Source organism: Saimiri boliviensis, chromosome 5 (assembly GCF_048565385.1).
Source record: "Saimiri boliviensis isolate mSaiBol1 chromosome 5, mSaiBol1.pri, whole genome shotgun sequence".
NCBI classification, from domain to species: domain Eukaryota; kingdom Metazoa; phylum Chordata; class Mammalia; order Primates; family Cebidae; genus Saimiri; species Saimiri boliviensis.
In genome coordinates this window covers 58,250,869-58,268,854 of record NC_133453.1, presented here as the reverse complement: position 1 = coordinate 58,268,854, position 17,986 = coordinate 58,250,869, and the positions used below count along the sequence as shown (strand labels likewise).

General features: G+C 38.4%; 1 long non-coding RNA gene across 3 annotated transcripts in view; it reads right to left on the bottom strand.

The window, feature by feature from the left end:
• LOC141584576 (uncharacterized) overlaps positions 1-17,986 on the bottom strand; it is a 162,409-nt gene that overhangs the window by 34,520 nt on the left and 109,903 nt on the right. The window contains exon 4 of one of the 3 annotated variants that reach the window (XR_012517691.1): positions 16,717-17,973. The exons of the other annotated variants lie outside the window; for them this stretch is intronic. This is a non-coding gene — a long non-coding RNA (uncharacterized LOC141584576). Of the gene's footprint in view, positions 1-16,716; positions 17,974-17,986 lie in introns of those variants that run through there. 3 annotated transcript variants of the gene reach the window in all.

Sequence of the window (17,986 nt, the reverse complement as noted above, 5' to 3'; positions counted from 1 at the left end):
CTAGAGGTTGGGGTATTAAGACTGTAAGGGAGAGTCATTCCCACTTAGAAGCTTATAGCTTGGAGGAGGGGATAAGACAAGTAAGTAATTGTAATTCTGAGTGGTGAATGCAATGATGGAAATATACAGTGTTCTGTGGCAACACCTAGTAAAGGAACCTAGCCTAGTTGTAGGCAGAGGTATTCGGGGCAAAGCTTCTTGCAGAAGCTGAGTAAGAATGGACAAATCGTGGAAGGAGGAAAACAAGTCATCTGGATCAAGAGAGGCTGGAAGAAGTTTGGGGGAAGGAAAAAGAAAGGATACTCTGGGAGGAGGAAAGAAACTACAGAGCCTAGGAGTAAGGAGTGTATGTGCAGAACTTCAAGGAGCTCAGAATAACTAGAGCTCCCTGGATATGTGAATTGTGAGTGTGCACCTCATGTGCATGTGGGCTGGTGGGCAAGGGAGGGTAGAATGATCAGAGAAAGTGGGGAGAGATGGAGCTGCAGAGCTAAAGGGACTGGTGGGTGAAGAGCCTTCAATACCATGAATATCCTCACCCAACTACAATGGGGGGCTTCTAAAGTTCTAAACTCCAAGAAAGTTTTAAGGAAGGGGATGGCATAATTAAATCAGTATTTTATTTTATTTATTTTATTTTTCTTCAAGTTTTAAGTTCTTAGGTACATGTGCAGGATATGCAGGTTTTATTACATAGATAAATGTGTGCCACGGCGGTTTGCAGCACAGATTCACCTAGGTTTTTAGCCCAGTATACATTAGCTATTCTTCCTGATGCTCTCCCTACCTTCACCCCCGACAGGCCCCAGTATGTGACAGGCTCCCCTCCCTCTGTCCCTGTGTTCTCATTGTTCAGCTCCCACTTATAAGTGAGAACATGTGGTGTTTGGTTTTCCGTTCCTGTGTTAGTTTTCTGAGCTTCCTAGTTAACTGGAGCTTCCAGTTCCATCCATGTCCATCCAAAGGACGTAATCTCATTCTTTTTTATGACTGCATAGTATCCATGGTGTATATGTACCACATTTTCTTTATCCAGTCTATCATTGATGGGCATTTGGGTTGAATCCATGTTTTTTGCTATTATGAGTAGTGCTGCAATGAACATACATGTGCATGTGTCTTTATAATAGAATGTGAATCAATATTTTTAAAGGGCATTGTGGAGACAAGTGTGAAGAATAATTTGCGAATGGGAACCTGGAGACAAGTAGGTTGGATAGAAGGCTGGGGTATTTATCTAAGCCGGTAGTTTTTAAACTTGAGTGAGCCACAGAATCACCTAAAAAGCTTGTGAAAACACAGATTGCAGGGCTCCAGCCCCAGTTTCTGGATGAGTAGGTCCTGAGTGTGACCTAAGGATGTGCATGTCTATCAATTGCTAAGTGATGCTGATGCTGATTATCCAGGAACTACACTTTGAGAACAACAGTTTGAAGCAATGTTCATGGCTAATTGTGAAATTCTGGGATTTTTCCTTAGAGATATTCAGGCCTTGTTTAAAAAGCAGTTTTACAGGAAGCTGAGGCAGGAGAATTGCCTGAGCCCAAGAGGCGGAGGTTGCGGTGAGCCAAGATCGCGCCATTGCACTCCAGCCTGGGTAACAAGAGCAAAACTCCGTCTCAAAAAAAAAAAAAAAAAAAAAAAAAAAAAAAAAAAAAAAAAAAAAAAAAACCAAAAACAAAAACAAAAAAAGCAGTTTTACTTTTATAAATGTGTATTTTTGTGAAACACACTCATTCCACCCAAAAGCCCTTTTCGTAAGATGAACATGGGAATTAATTATTGTTGTCCTAGATCATTCTTATTTGTTTCAATTTTATTTCTTCTGTTTTCCGAAGTTGAATTTTATTTGACATGCCAGAGAAAAATTTCGTGATACATCCAGTAATTTGCAGCAGGATTAAAAGACTGAAATGCCACTGCAGTTGACTAAAAACCCTTTGTCTGACTGAAATACAATAGACCAATTGAAGGCTGTAATATTTGGGCTCAGATTTTAGAAATCAAACCTTGTCAAGGGTGGAGTCTTATCTACTTTAAGTGGATTAAAAAACCCACTCCTCCTATTTTGATGCTGGGAAAAAAAAGATGTTATAACTGCAAACTGCATACAAACCCAGTAATCACACATTCCTTTTCTTATCAAGTCTCTAGGAAGGAACATTATATCAAAGAGAAACAATGCCTCTTCAGAAAAAGCAACTCTGTTACTTTAGAACAAGGCCTGCTGTCCCTAAGTCTTAGTATAATTGAAACAAAAAAGCTCTGTGTTAAGTTTTTTTCATCTAAAGACAGTGAATGTGTAAAACTGTCAGGCTGCTCTTTCTTGATGGCAGACTATTCATACTACTAAATTATCTTAATAGCACAGACTCTGTTAGTGCTGAAACATACCCATCTCATAAAAAAAGATGTGATCAAAATGAACTGTCAACATGTAATAATTTATGAAGAACATTTCCTAGGAGTTTTCTTCTTGTGGTTCTATATGGATTCGCTTTCTTTCATCCATAAGCTATGACTTCAGCAATACTTAGAATTCTTGGTAGCAGGTATCTTTTTCAGAAAAGTTCACCTCATTATGTTTGGCCAGAGTGTACTAGTTACAATCAGTTGCAATGTATTAATGTCACAACTCCCTTGAAAATGTGAGGATCCCTCCATGCTAATAAAAAGAAGTCAACCATCTACGTCTTTTTAAAGAGAAAAGGTCTCACTCTGTTGCCCAAGCTGAAGTGCAGTGGCATAATCACATCTCATGGCAGTCTCAAACGCCTGGGTTCAAGCAATCCTCCTGCCTCATGCTCCCTAGTAGCTGGGACTACAGGCACACAACATTGCTATTAATTAATTAATTAATTAATTAATTAGAGACTGGGGTCTTGCTTCGTTGCCCAAGATGGTCTCGAACTCCTGGCTTCAATCCTCCTGCCTCAGCCTCTTAAAATGCTGGGATTATAGGCATGAGCCACCACACCTGGCTACATCTTAATGGAAGGTTAAGTGCAGCCGGAATAACCAATGAAAGGGACTAATGAAGCTGACTCTATCAATTCAGGCATTCTCTGCTAAGTAACTCAGTTTGTGAACTCACAATTGGTTTCACTAGAAAGGATTACAGCATCCCAAGCAATGGGTCCTAATTATAATCACAGGTGTGGCACAGACTGCAGGAGCAGATGAGCTCATTAGAAACAAAGATTCGCTCTGCTGGATCATCTATCTTTACTAAAGAACAAAGGGCAGCAGCATACATAAGTGAGTTACCATGTAAACAAATTGAACAATCAGTAGCATACAACAGAATGCATGTTCTTCAGCCAATATACACACTTCTCCATTACAAAGAATGTCTCTCTATCACCTCCCTACCACCTCCCTCCTTTCTCTAGCGGAGGTGAGTTTTGCTTCACTGTACTCTCTGATATCCAGTTGGTGAGCAGGGGCTGACTGGGTAACAGTAATAAAATATTCCTTTCATCTTTCACCGTCTCCCCTCATCCCCAGTCCTAGTGCAACTATTGCAAGAGGATAGCATAGACGATAGCCTTGAATGAGAATGTTAAGGCTTCAGTTCTCTCTCAGCTAGGAGGACAGAAACCACTTTTTTAAGGGCTCAGATACTAAAGTCATGGGCACTGATTTTATTTTTTTCTAAAAAGTTCTCTTTTAGTCCAACAGCGAATTAGGTCAGATTTGAGGCTAATTGGAGCAACATGGTTTACTTCTTGACTTCCAGCTTTTTATAAAAGCAGTTTACAGGGCTAGGAGCCAATTCCCCACTGGCAAAGTGAATCAAAAGAGTATTGCAATTATGCAAATTATCAAGAAAGAAAGAAAAAAAAATGCCACAACAAAATATCCTATTTGCCTACACTTAGGTGGGGCAATGGTACCCCCATTCTCTATTTTGTATATGTCTGTGCTCTCCAAGGTGGGTCTACTCCAAGTGGGCTGAATGATGAAGCATATAGTATTAAAGGCCTCACAGGGGTTTGGGTTCCAGTGGGGCCCTTCAGATGACGATCATGAAATGGATTACAAGCCCTTCCAGGCAAGCAAGACTTTAACTTGGTACTGTACTGTTTGAGAATGTCTTCTCACCTTTGATGTGAAGTGTATTGAGGCCAGCAAAAAGGCAATACACAGATGCAAAAGGAAAAATAGGTTTGAAAAGTGACAAAAAGAAAATCCTCAAGAAAGATATCCATTGAGCCATGGTCTCAAGGAATCTCGGAAACTTTCATGATCAAGTAAATTAATTCTACCCACTTTCTCAACCCTAAGCTTGTCTGTACCTTATTCTAATCTAGAGATCATTGAAAATAAGGGGCTGGGGCTTAACCTCTCAAGTGGTTGTCCTCCTAATTCCACACTGAAGAGAGTGCACATATCTGGGAAAATAACATGATTCTCACCTACATAAACCTGTTAGTGTTGACGGTCAATAAAACACTTGTAAAGAAACATAGCATTTGAACTCATCTTCACTGTCGTCTTTAATGCTGATGGTTAAATTAAGGGCCACCCTTACCTTCTTTCACTTTGCTTTCATAATACTTTCTACTGGCAATAATATTATAACTGTAGGGGTCAAAGAAAAACTTCCCCTTCTACTCCAAAAGTTCTCTGAAAATCAACTGACAGTAGGCAGATTAACAGGAGAAAAATCATACAAATTGATTGACGTGTACAGTAGAGAACCCCAGAGTGATAACTCAACCACATAGTGGGGTAGAGATGGTTACACACCCTTCTTTATAGGAAAAGGGGAGACAAGGAAGTGTAGATGATATTGCGGGGAGAGTATTAAATGATTTTTAGGGGAATTCAATGGGCTTGAAGAACACTGTATGCATAGGCCTGGGACAAAATCTACTAAACTTGCAGAGCATACAATGATTCGTGACAAAAGTCTATCCAGGTATTGCTGCCAGACTTCAGTCTTGCTTCCTGTGGTATGAGTTCAGTTTACGAAAACTCAGGGAAGAGATCAGAGGTAATTGCTTTCTTTTTTGGTGTGTTCCTACTTTAGGCAGATAAGAGAACGTTAGGGAATAACTTCATTCTGTGCTTTGGAAGAGATAGAAGATTGAGAGACAGGTGCCGGTCAAGAGACCTTGAGACTTCAGTTCGGCATGTTAAATCACCATTTTTTAGGGTATTGTTTTCTGATCCTCAACATAACCCTTTCAGAAACATTTCCTGTTATTCTCAGTTCTTTTTTTTTTTTTTTTTTTCTGGAGTGCAGTGGCTCAATGTTGGTTCACTGCAACCTCCAATCTCCCAGGTTCAAGAAATTATCCTGCCTCAGCCTCCCGAGTAGCTGGGATTACAGGTGCCCACCACCACAGTCGGCTAATTTTTCTATTTTTAGTAGAGGAGGTTCACCATGTTGGCCAGGCTGGTCTTGAACTCCTGACCTCAAGTAATCCTACCACCTCAGCCTCCCAAAGTGCTGGGATTACAGGCATGAGCCACGGAGTCCAGCTAATTACTCTTAATTCTATTCCAATTAATGTGTGCTAGGTTAAACTCCCACCCAGACCTTGACTTTTAGAATATTTTGATGAACCATTTGCTGCCACATCTGCACGCCAGACTTCTTATCTGATTTCCTACACTGTATCAAAACACCGTCTGCCAAGGGACGTGCCTTATCTGTCTGTTGCAGAGAAGGCTCCGTCTATCCTTTGCAGAAGGAACTGAAGGCCTGGCCTCTAACAGCTCTTGGCTGTAGCATATGGGCTCCCCAGAATCTGCCCTCTTCTCTGCTAGCCTCAGAATGAGTGTGCCTGCAAGCAATTCCACAGTGACCCCTTTTCACAGCAACTTAGAGCCAAATAAATAAGAAAGATAAAGGATTCAAAGAGGCCTGTCTCAGTCCTCTCCTCCCACGTGGGGGCTGGGAACACCACCCCAGGACCTGTATCTCATGTGACAAGAGCAGCAGACGTGGCTTAGTGCAGATTTTCAGGCAGAGCCCAGAAGCCTTAGTAACTATGCTGTGTGGACCTGAGCAAACTGTAACCAGAAAGCCGGCCAGCTAGTCCTAGGAAACAATAGAAGTCACTATTGAAAGGAGCTTGCTTGTCAAAGACTAATCTTTAATAGCTTTCAAAGGGCTTGGCCCTCTCATTCGTCTTTGTTCCACCTGCTGGAGGGGATAATGCTGCCATTCTTTTGTTACAATGTCCAGGCCTTGCTTTCGACCAGCCACATTTGGTACACACTGAACTTTCTCCTCTGTCTGTGAGGGTCCCAGCTGGCAAACCAATGTCTAAAAACTAATAAATGGCATGCAATTTTGTGTGTATGAAAAACATGGAAATAAGACTACCATATATCTATTTCTATATATATTTTCAGGGGTGTCCCCCTAACCAGATTCCTAAGGAAGAGCTGTCCATCATTTAGAGCTTTATGATAAGCATCAAGCTCTTAATAACTTTAACAAATGACATTCCCCAAGCCCTTTTATCAGCAGTCACCCTCCAGTTGGAAACTCCTTATCCAAAGCCAATTTTCTGATATGAAGGAAGTTGTTTTTATTTAAGACTTTAATTCACATGCAACAATAAAAATAGTTGAGGAAAGATGGAGGAGTGTTACTTTGTCATTTGTCAATCATTTCCTTTATAGTTCCTCCTGCCAGCCTTTCTCCACTTTAGCTTGTAAGTATATACTTCTAAACAACAGATCCATTCTCTCTTATCTGCAATAACCAACAGGACACCATAAACATAAAATGAAATTGCCTTCATGACTGACTTTATTACTTCTCATGATGAATGGGTCGAGTGTTTAATTATCTCATTTCTCACAACAACTCAGGTGCTATTATTACTATCTCACTTTGCAGATGTGGAAATGAAAGGAAGAAAAAGAGTCATTGAGGGGTAGATGGAGGTGTGTGGGTGGATACTAAGAGTTGAATCCAGCCAAATCTATGTATTTAAGTGTAACGACTATGAAAAATTTTCCCCTTCCAAAGAGTAACATAAGGTGAGAACTTGGTAAGCTTTTCCCTTAAACTCGATTTTTCTTTTTTCTGTCTCTAACCCCCTCCCCCGCCAACCACCCAAAAAAGTGCTTGGCTTTACCAGGAAATGACATTTAAAGCCAGCATTAGTTTTATTCTTCTGATCACAGCTAATCCATCAGGCTTTGTGTGAATACTTTGCTGCCCTATTTAGTTTGACACGAAGAGTGCTGTAATTATATGTTTTATACATTAATGTTGTCTCACAGACTAGATCTGCTACCTAACAGAGCAATTTGCATGTGACATTAAACTTCCAGAGGAAGCCACTACCCTACCCTTGGAGAATGAGTCATAGCTTAATGGGAGCAGTAGGAATAGAGGTGCTTTTATGTGTCTTCAGCATTTAACTCATTCCTCTCTTTGAGGTTTTCAAGGAAGCCAGACCCATTCTGGAGAAGGAAAAAGTAAAAGCCTCTTAGAAATGGGCCACAGGCTTTATGTCTGTAAAAAATATATCATGACACCTTTTCAATTGGTTACCTAACAGATCTCTTAGCAGTATAGCAGAGGGAGAGGACATAAACATCTCTATTTAGAGGATGAGATAGTTAAGGACTAATAAAGTAAAATAACTATGAGAAGGTATAAACTGGAGTGTCATTATCAGAATGTTGTAGTCTAAAGTTTCCCTTCTATAATGGTTTCTAGTTTCTAGGCAGCAACATAAAAATATCTTCCTATGTTTCTAAAACCGTTAGGTTGTCTTTCAGATATAGTGAAATTTTTGTGATCAAAATCTAAACTCAGTTTTAAATGAACAATTACAAGATTGATACAGGCATTCTCAAGACACCCACAGGCTTGCTCGTATACAAATTATTATTTATGCAAATAAATAATTGCAGTGTTGAGGAGAGCTGTTGATGGTCTTGGTTTTTATTCTCACATCTAGCTCCTTTTAATTTTCATTGTGGATTAATGCAGTAATTCTAAGATAAATAAGACCTCCTTCAATGTTGTGAGTGTCTATGCTGGTCTTTAATAACTGGCATAGGTGGTTGATGACAAGAGGCCTTTGGGCACATACTTAACAAGGCCTTTAGGTTTTCATTGTTACCTAATTCCACAGGAACTGTCATGTTTTATTGGCTTCTCTGGTTAGTCATTGTATGGTTTGGCACGATAGTAAAATTTCACGTTTTTGAAAACAATAGTGTGAATAAAGATCGTTTTAATTTTCCTGTTATGTGTTACTCAATTTGCTCTGATGATTTTTAAAAAAAATCCACATTCGGCCAATTATATACTTTCTCCTATACTAGTTCAATCTTTTGATCAGGGGTATTGGATTCATGACTTGGATTTGAGGACTTTGTGAGTAGGGAAAGGTGCGATTGCACTCATGGAGAAACAAAGATTGGGCTAGTAGCCTGGAAAAGAAGAAACAGCAGTAGTAGTTATTAAAGTGGAGGCAGATAACTAATTAGGATAATGGCAAGTCTATAACATGCCATAGCTAGCTGTGTCTGTGTGTGTGTCTCTGTGTGTGTCTGTGTGTATATGTGTATTGTGTTACATGCCCTATGAATTCTTTAGTGTGTAGCCTGTCGGCACTAGTACAGCGATATCAGGAAAGCATTTACAATACTGTCGGCCCTTAGAAATGTTAGGAAACTCAACTTAGAATATTTCTTAATGTAAAGTTTTCTTTCCTAAGTAGGCAAAGGCTTTTTTCCCCCCATCCTTAAGAAAAGATTATCAAAAACAAAGCTTCTCAGAATAATGGTCCTTTGTTTTCTAGTTCTCTCTAAGTAAGAACATTTGAAGTTCAATTTCGAAATTTAAAAATGTTTTAATTTAGTACCTATCATGTATCAATCAATGTATAATTATACTGAAAACACAGAAAACACTGACCTCTGATTTACCAAAACTTACCATCTTAGTACTGGAAAATATGGTTTGTTTTTTATATTTTAGAGCATATTTAAAATTTAAGCTGTGTTATAAATCTTAGATCCAAATCTTTTGTTATCTGAACATATTTTAATATTTCTGGAAAAAGGATAGATGAGAATCCAGTGATCCTGCTTCTTGTTTTGCCAATAAACAACTATAGTTTTTGTACCTAATTATCTCTTCTTAGTCAGTTATTATTTATTGATTCTTTTTTCTTTCTGAGCCATGAACAAAAATAATGTGGCTTATTGTGACACTAGTGTTTTATTTCCTGTGGTTTTTAATGAAGTAGCTCCAATACTAAACAGAAGAAGCTGCAGCATCTCGCCAGAACTTGGGAACAGCAAACTTGTTAAATTCCCAGGAATGAGCTTTTGAAAACTCTTACCAGAGTTCGCTATTTCACGGAGCTATTCTGGATCTCAGCTACCATTGCCAGCTGTGAAACTGTCAGCTCAGAGATACAAGAGAGATGTATCACCTATCTCAACTTAGCCATATTTTCCAGAGTCTAGGAAGCAACTCACATGTTTCTCAGCAGGTTAACCTGAAGATTTTTCTCAGGTGCCTTGAAGGTTCTCAGTGAAGAGAGCTTGCTGACTTATACATAAATCATAATTTTCTAGAAATCATGGCTAATTCCAAGCTCTATCAGGATGTTTGGAAAGTAGCTGAACAGTCTTTTGGGAGGAAGTATGAGGAGGGAGATGGGGATGCAGAGTTCAGTTCCACATCATTACTCAATAGAAGTTTAGAAGGTGAGGAAAGACATGGAGGTTAGTAATTGATATGTTAATGCTCATAGCTATACCTTTAGGATGGGTCTTCACTCAGCCTAAATTCATCTTCCACTATCTGTCTAGAATGAGTAATTGGTAGATGTATCTTTCAAAAACAAAGGAGAGATATAAATGCTACCAACTTACTTCTAGAAGCCACCGGGAAAATATATTTCTAGCTTTATGTATTATCTTCAGTTTGCTAATTGCATTCTAATTTGTCAGTGAATTTGTCATGAATTGATTTCTGTATCCCCATCTGAACATTACTGGGTTTTTACAAGTTTATGGCTATTCCATCTCCTTCCCAAAAGAATTTAAATCAGCTTATAAAAGTATAACCAATTAGAGCAAACCAGCAACCAACAGAATGGGAAAAAATTTTTGCATTCTACCCATCTAACACAGGGCTAATATCTAGAATCTACAAGGAACTAAAACAGATATATAAGAAAAAAACAAACAATCCCATTCAAAAGTGGGCAAAGGGTATGAACAGACAGTTTTCAAAAGAAGACATATATGAGGCCAACAAACACATGAAAAAATGCTCATTGTCACTGGTCATTAGAGAAATGCAAATCAAAACCACACTGAGATACCATCTCATGCCAGTTAGAATGGCGATCATTAAAAAATCTGGAGTCAACAGATGCTGGAGAGGATGTGGAGAAATAGAAACACAGTTGGTGGGAGTGTAAATTAGTTCAACCATTGTGGAAGACAGTGTGGGAATTTCTCAAGGATCTAGAAATAGAAATACCATTTGACCCAGCAATCCCATCACTGTGTATATACCCAAAGAACTACAAATTGTTCTACTATAAATTCTTTTTGTAACTTCAAGGTTCATGTTCCAAATGCAAGAAGTCCTTAAGATTTACTTTTAAATAATTACAGCAAACATGTGAAATAACCAGAAGTAACAGATAAGCAGGAAAAATAAATTTTACTTTGTGTGTTGACTTTCCCTGGTATTATCATCACAGTAATAACCGAGAAGAGTCTGCCACCTGAAACTGGGTAGAGCTGCTGGGCTAGCCAAAGTCAGTACCATACGCCCAAGAGTGTTGTCACAATGCCCTTGCTTTCAACACCCTTGGGTGTTCATGGAGGAGGGATGATACTAAGAGGAATGCAGCCAAACAGTAATTGCTAGGTGGCACCTTCTGCTGGGAAATAAGATAACTAAGTAATTGCCTTCATTTCAAACCACCACTTACGGATACCATGGCCTGTCTTTGGGAAAAAACAATAACCCTTAAACTGGAGCAAGCCCATACTTTGTAACATATAACTTTTCAGGGCTCTGCATTATTTCGCATTTGAGATTGCAGTTTGGATACATGTCAAAGGAACACAGCCAACTTGGCTAACCAAGTTGACCTGGCTAACTTGAACCAGCTAACCTGAACCCTTTCAGAAAGTGATTATTCAGGCTGAATGTTTCAGGGCCTCGTCATCCCCCTCCTATTTCTCTCTCTATTATGTCTCTGAAACTGTTAGGAAAAGCACAGTCAGTCCAAATTGAAGGATTTGAGGCACATAGATCAAAGATTTGGTGGGAAATGAAATATGGTTTTAAATAAATTTTAAGAAAGCTGTCAGATCCATAGTATCTTAGATTTTATTAAGCAAAAAAAAGTACCTTTTTATGTTCCTCTCAACCGTAAATGTGTACAAGTGAATCCCATTTTTTACAATCAGTTAGCAAATAACCTCTTTCTCCACTGGCTTTCCCATAGTACTATCCCAGATTTACACTTCTCAAAAGAAGAGTTTCGCTACTTGCTTTATCACCATTTGCTCCTCTGCCCTCACATCTGACTTCCTCTTCTGTCACTCTGATAGCATGATTCTCCCCAGAGTCACTGAATGCCTTATTAATTGCTAAATCCAATGGATGCTTTCAGTCCTTATCTTGCTGGGCGTCTGCTGCATTTGGTGCTGTGGCTCATTCTTTATTTTTGGAAGCTTCTTTTTCTCTTAATATTTGCTAAACGGCGGCCCTCTAGCTATTCTTGTGTCATTCTGACCGTCCTTTTCCAGAAACCTCTTCTTCTACTCATAATATAAATGTTCCCATACTCTTGGGTTACATCCTCCATATACTGCTCTTCTCATTCCAGATGATTCATCTGAGTAAAATTGCTATGGTCTGAATGCTTGTGTTCTCCCCAGGTTCATGTGTTGAAATCTAATCTCCAATGTGATGATATTAGAAGGCACGGCCTTTGGGAGATGATTACATCAAGAAGGCTCCTCCCTCATGAAAGGAATTAGTACCTTTATAAGAGGTCCCAATGAGCTATCACGCCCCTTTGTCCGTGTGAGAACACAGCTAGAAGGTGCTGTCTATGAGGAACGGGACTTCCCGGCTTTCAGATCTGTGAGGAATAAATGTTTGTTGCTTATAAACCACCCAAGTTATGGTATTTTTGTTACAGCAATAAAACAGATTAAGATAAAAATCTCTTTTGATTGAACTAATACCTACTTGCTAATGACTACCATATATATATGAGAATATATATATTGGTGTGTGTGTGTTCAGTCTCAACTCTTCAAGTTTAAAATTTTTACCTCCATTTTCTATTGGTCATTGTCACCTAGATAGCTCACTGTCCTCTCAAGTACAACTGACTGTGTTGAATTTCATCTTTCCTCTTCCATTGGTTCCTCTTAGAATATAGTAGTCCCCCTTTATCCATGGGGTATGCATTCCAAGACCCCCAGTAGATACCGAAAACCTCAGGTAGAACCAAGCCCCATTGTCCTTATTTGGAACATGTTCTCCTTCACACCTTTCACCTACAAATTGAATGCCTTTTCTATAATAACTAAGTAATATCATGCACTTTGGCTGTGACTTTTGCAGTTTGAGGTGTGACAGCAAAACAAGCAAACATTTGTTATTCTTGCTTAAAAATCTCATAGGTAGAAGATTCACTTTTACCATAAATCTTAACAACCCCAGCATATGTTTTCTCTTCTTTCCTTAGTAAGTGGAGAACTTTTACTTTTTTAGTTAAAGGCAGCACTTTACAGTTTCTCTTTGGCATTTCCATGTTGCCAGAATCACTACTCCTGTGCTTTGAGGCCACTATTATGTAAAATAAGAGTGACTTGAGCACAATCACTTCAAATTTCTATGGCTGATCTGATATCCAAGACAGCTACTAGGATGCACAGTATCTACAGTGTGGATATGATGGACAAATGGATGATTCATGTCACAGGTGGAGTGGAGTGGGATGTCATGAGATTTCATCATGCTACTCAAAATGGCATGCAATTTAAAACATGAATTGTTTATTTCAGAATATTCCTTTTAATATTTTCAGACCACAGTTGACAGCAGGTAACTGAAACCACAGAAAGCAAAACTGTGTATAAGGGGGAACTACTGCATTCTCTTTTCTTTGTTGACTTCACCAAATTTTGATTACCCAAATGAAAAATTCAGATGTTCATTTTATACCCCTTACTTTATCAATTGTCTTGCCTGGCTAAATTTGTCTCCAAACGCATCCTGAGTGAATTCTTTTTCTCCATTCCTACTACCACAATCTTAGTTCTGACCTTTGTCATCTCTTGCTTGGATTAATGCAAGTTTTCTAACGGTTCTTGCACCTCTAGCCTTTCTACTCAAATGTATACTCCACAACACTATCCAAAAGCTCTAATGAAAATATAAATTTGACTCATTTTGTTCCCTTGCTTAAATGCCTTCAACAGCTATTCATCATTTGTACCATCTTTTGGATCCTCTACATAGTATTTAAAATTTTTAATATGAAAATAGGCTTCTCAGCCAGGCACATCTGTAATCCCAGCACTATGGGAGGCCGAGGCAGGTGGACCGAGGTCAGGAATTTGAGACAAGCCAGGCCCACATAGTAAAACGTTGTCTCTCCCAAAAATAAAAAAAATTAGCCAGGCATGGTGCCTATAGTCCCAGCTACTCAGGAGGCTGAGGCAGGAGAATCACTTGAACCTGGGAGGCAGTGGTTGTAGTAAGCCAAGATCACGCCATTACACTACAGCCTGGGTGACAGAGCAAAACTCCACCTCAAAAAAAAAAAAAAAAAAAAAAGACATCTTCACAAACTACATACCACTGTTGTTTTCTTGTCATTGTCTGTTTTAAGCTAAGCTTCCACATTGACTTGCTTAGTATTCTCTGTAAATGCTGTTTCTTACCTGTAGCAGCATTTACAGAGAACAATGCTGGTCTCATCTGGTCTCAAACTGTAGGAATGGCCTTTCCTTCCTGATTTACCAGCAGCTAACTCCCACTCATGCTTTAAGGCCTAGAGCTGGTATTACATCAGCCAAGAATTCTCTGAAGCCTTCCAAGTAAGATTACCTTCCCTTAGTGATTCTAATACTATATTCACAAATAGTATAGTGTTGTATAGCATCAAAAATTATAAATTTTAAATTCATTTCCACCATTAAACCATAGACTCTGAGGTCAGACAGTTTCATATTAGCATATTTCACACAGCTTCCATAGTATGTGGCATACAATAGTCGCTCAGTAAATGTTGGGTGACTGCACATAAGTTAACTGTTGATTAAATATTGGTATGTGCCTTACCTAATACCCTTAGGTATCATTATCAGTTGATTTATGATTGCTAGATCTTTCATGTCTTATGGCATCTTCCCCAGTGCTATCTATTTAAGATTTCTTAACAATTATATTTCTTTTACAGAAATTTTATAGTAATAGGTCTTGTAAGTTTTAACTCCTCAGATAGCTAGCTCCTTCAAAGGCTTTAATTTATATTTTTATTAAAAAGTTATATGTTCTCTGCCAACATCTACAGGTTTCTCTGGAAACTCCTGTAAAAAAAGGAAGGCAACTTCAACACACATTTCTAACTCATTGATATGCCAAGTTCCTTTTGGAATGATAAGTTGCCAAGCATCAAAGCACTGTAACTTGTCATCCCCAGTGAATGAGAGGAAGAGGTGGTGTGGAAAGAACATCCTGTTGTGCAGAACTTCAGTAACTAAAGTGTTGTCATCTCACATTATTTTTTTCTCATCAGTGCATCTGTTTCATCTTATACTGCCGCTGATACTGCATGGTTGACTTAGATAACTAAAATCCAGCTGATCCAAAGAAGCTGGAGCAAAAGAAAAGCAGGACAGTTTAAGTGAATTCCTTACTTCACAGTCCTAAGTGGTAACAGTAGTGCATGAGACAGTTCTGGATCTCACAAACCCCATCTTCCAACTCCTGAAGATCTTGGAATGTTATCATGCCGATCCTAATGACTGTGCCTTAGCTCACCTATCAGAATCATGGCATTACCAGAAACAATATAGTTCTATTTTAGAAAAACACATAGTTTGAGAATATCAAGCAGCATAGGGGCAAGTTTTCATTAATTACAATACTTGAGGCCAGGCACTGTGGCTCATGCCTATAATCCCCTCAATTTGGGAAGCCAAGGTGGTTGGATCACTTGAGCCCAGAAGTTCCAGACCAGCTTGGGCAACATAGGGAGACCTCATCTTTATAAAAAGTTTTTTTTAAAAGTATTCCGGCACGTAGGCACATACCTGTAGTCCTAACTACTAGGGAGGCTGAGGTGGGAGTATCATTTTAGCTAAGAAGTTTGAAGCTACAGTAAGCCATGATCACGCCACTGCACTCTAGCCTGGGTGCAGAGTGAGTCCCTGTCCTAAAACTAAAATAAAATAAAGTTAACTTTTTTATTTTATTTTATTTTACTTTTTTTTGAGATGGAGTTTCGCTCTTGTTACCCAGGCTGGAGTGCAATGGCACGATCTCGGCTTACCGCAACCTCCACCTCCTGGGTTCAGGCAATTCTCCTGCCTCAGCCTCCTGAGTAGCTGGGATTACAGGCACGCGCCACCATGCCCAGCTAATGTTTTGTATTTTTAGTAGAGATGGGGTTTCACCATGTTGACCAGGATGGTTTTGATCTCTTGACCTTGTGATCCACCTGCCTGGGCCTCCCAAAGTGCTGGGATTACAGGCTTGAACCACCGTGCCCGGCCTAACCTTATTTAAAAAAAAAAAAAAACCCGACAATACTTGCTTTTCATTAAAAAAAATGAATTCTCTTGCTTAATCTATATAGTAATATTCTAAAATAATATCCAATTTTAATACATGTAAACCAAAGCTTCGAGGGAATAAATACTTTGCTTAAGGTTATATTGTTGGTAGGTACCTGAACTGTGATAAAAATGTAAGTCAGTTTTTGTCTCAACCTTAAGTGTCCTAAAACTCTTTGTACTTTTTGCTAAAATATAGCTCAGTTTTACTCTTACAGTACTTTTGGATATTTTTGTCTTTAATTAACTATATATTGAAACTGTTGAATATTTCATTTTAAATTCTTGAGGGAAGGGTACATTTATTACCATCAGTCTCAAATGCCAGAACTTGACAAATGTTAGCCATAATTAAGTGTTAGCATTTGTTGTGTATTTTAAGATACAAATGACAGTGGTAAGCACTTTTATTCACAAGGAAGGATGCAAAATATCTTTTGCTTGAATGGGTCATATAACCTGTTTGGGTTAGTCAGTCCCTGTGTTTGCAATGACAGCTTAGCAAATTGATAGTGCTTATCTTTATGGCTCTTTAGTTGAACTTGATTTTGATCTATTGAAATGCAAGGATTGGGAGCACTAACTTCACATTGCTTCTACACTCATGAAATATGAGTTTATCAAATATGAGAAAAATTATTTAAAGAAACAGTGACATTGGCCTTTAAGACCATTTGAAATTCTGTACTTTTTCATAGTCTGAAACAAACTTATATCTTCAGAAACTCACTCAGAAGCAATTCTTGAGTTCTAAGACAAATCAATAATTAGGAACTCCAACATGAAGTTTCCAAATCCTTGAACTCTTCCTAAAGAAAGGAGATATACACCCTTGATATGAAATTGAACCTTTTGTTTCTTTCCTAATAAGGGCAGGGCTGATTTTATCTTATTTGAAAAAATATTTTGATTTAGTCATTTATTTTAATAAAAACATCTAGCTAAATTCCTTCTTTGCTGTTTTCTCAAGTTTATCTTGGCTAGACAAGATTCTCTTTTCTGATGTTAGATTAAAATGTAAAATGTGATTAATGGCACTCTCATGCATACTGTCATCTTTAAAAAGTTAATTTAGAGAAGGTGGACATACCACATTATAAAGTTATATCATAGAGTCACAGTTTCCCAGAAGTATGTCAAGATTATACATTAAATTGCAAAGAAAAGACTATATCGGCATAACAGTTAGATCCAATGGACTGACAGATACAATTTTATGGGATAGCTATTAACAAGTTGTACAGTTCAAATACAACTTTGAGTTCACTTAAACCTAGCTGTACTATGTAAAAAGACAAAGGAGGCAGTGAGAGCTTAGCTGGGTTTCAAACCCATAAAGTTGGCTCTCAACAGCATGAGTCACTCAGAGATAAAGGCATTCGATGATTTACTTGAATCCATTCAGTGCCAGCCTGGAAAAGATTTGGGAAATTAGCAGTGTCCTCACTTTTTTTTTTTTGATGGCGTAGCTAAAGAAAGGCTAATTCATGAAAAGGAGAAACTCTTTTCATTTGACATTGGATTTCCTCCTAGTTCAGACACAAATGGCATTACTAATAACACAGTGTGCTGGGAGACTAGCACAATATTGCATCCTTTAAGAATAGGCTACCATTCTGAGCATAACTAACTGGTGACCTGGGCAATTTTGAATCCATAAACAATCTTATTTGACAGACTATCCTTTCTTGCTTAAAAAAAAAAAAAAAGAAAAAAAGACATCAATAAGAGTCCATTAATTTCCCAAGCAGCTGTGCTTTGTAATGAACTTGGCAGTTTCCATTTCTACTCCATGAATGATTTCTTGGCCTGGTTAGAATGTTTGATTCAGGTACATGTAGATTCTTTGTGGAACATTAGAATGATAAAGTATGCTTACAATGAGAAAGTACATTATCTGCCATCTTTTCTCTTTGAAGATGTTGACAGTCTGACCCTTATTTGACTATTAGCATAATTGAGAAATTGGGCTATGTTAAATTAACCATAAACTCATCATCCTGACACTGGGTGGTATTTGAGTCTTCTCCCCAAAGACAGCACTGCCTCTTCTGAATTCAGGAAAGATGTCAGAGCTTATTTCTGGTTTATCCAGGCCCACACAGGGTCTCCTTTTCAGTCGGTGGAATGATGTAGAATGTATGCTGGTACCTTCCCAGAGATG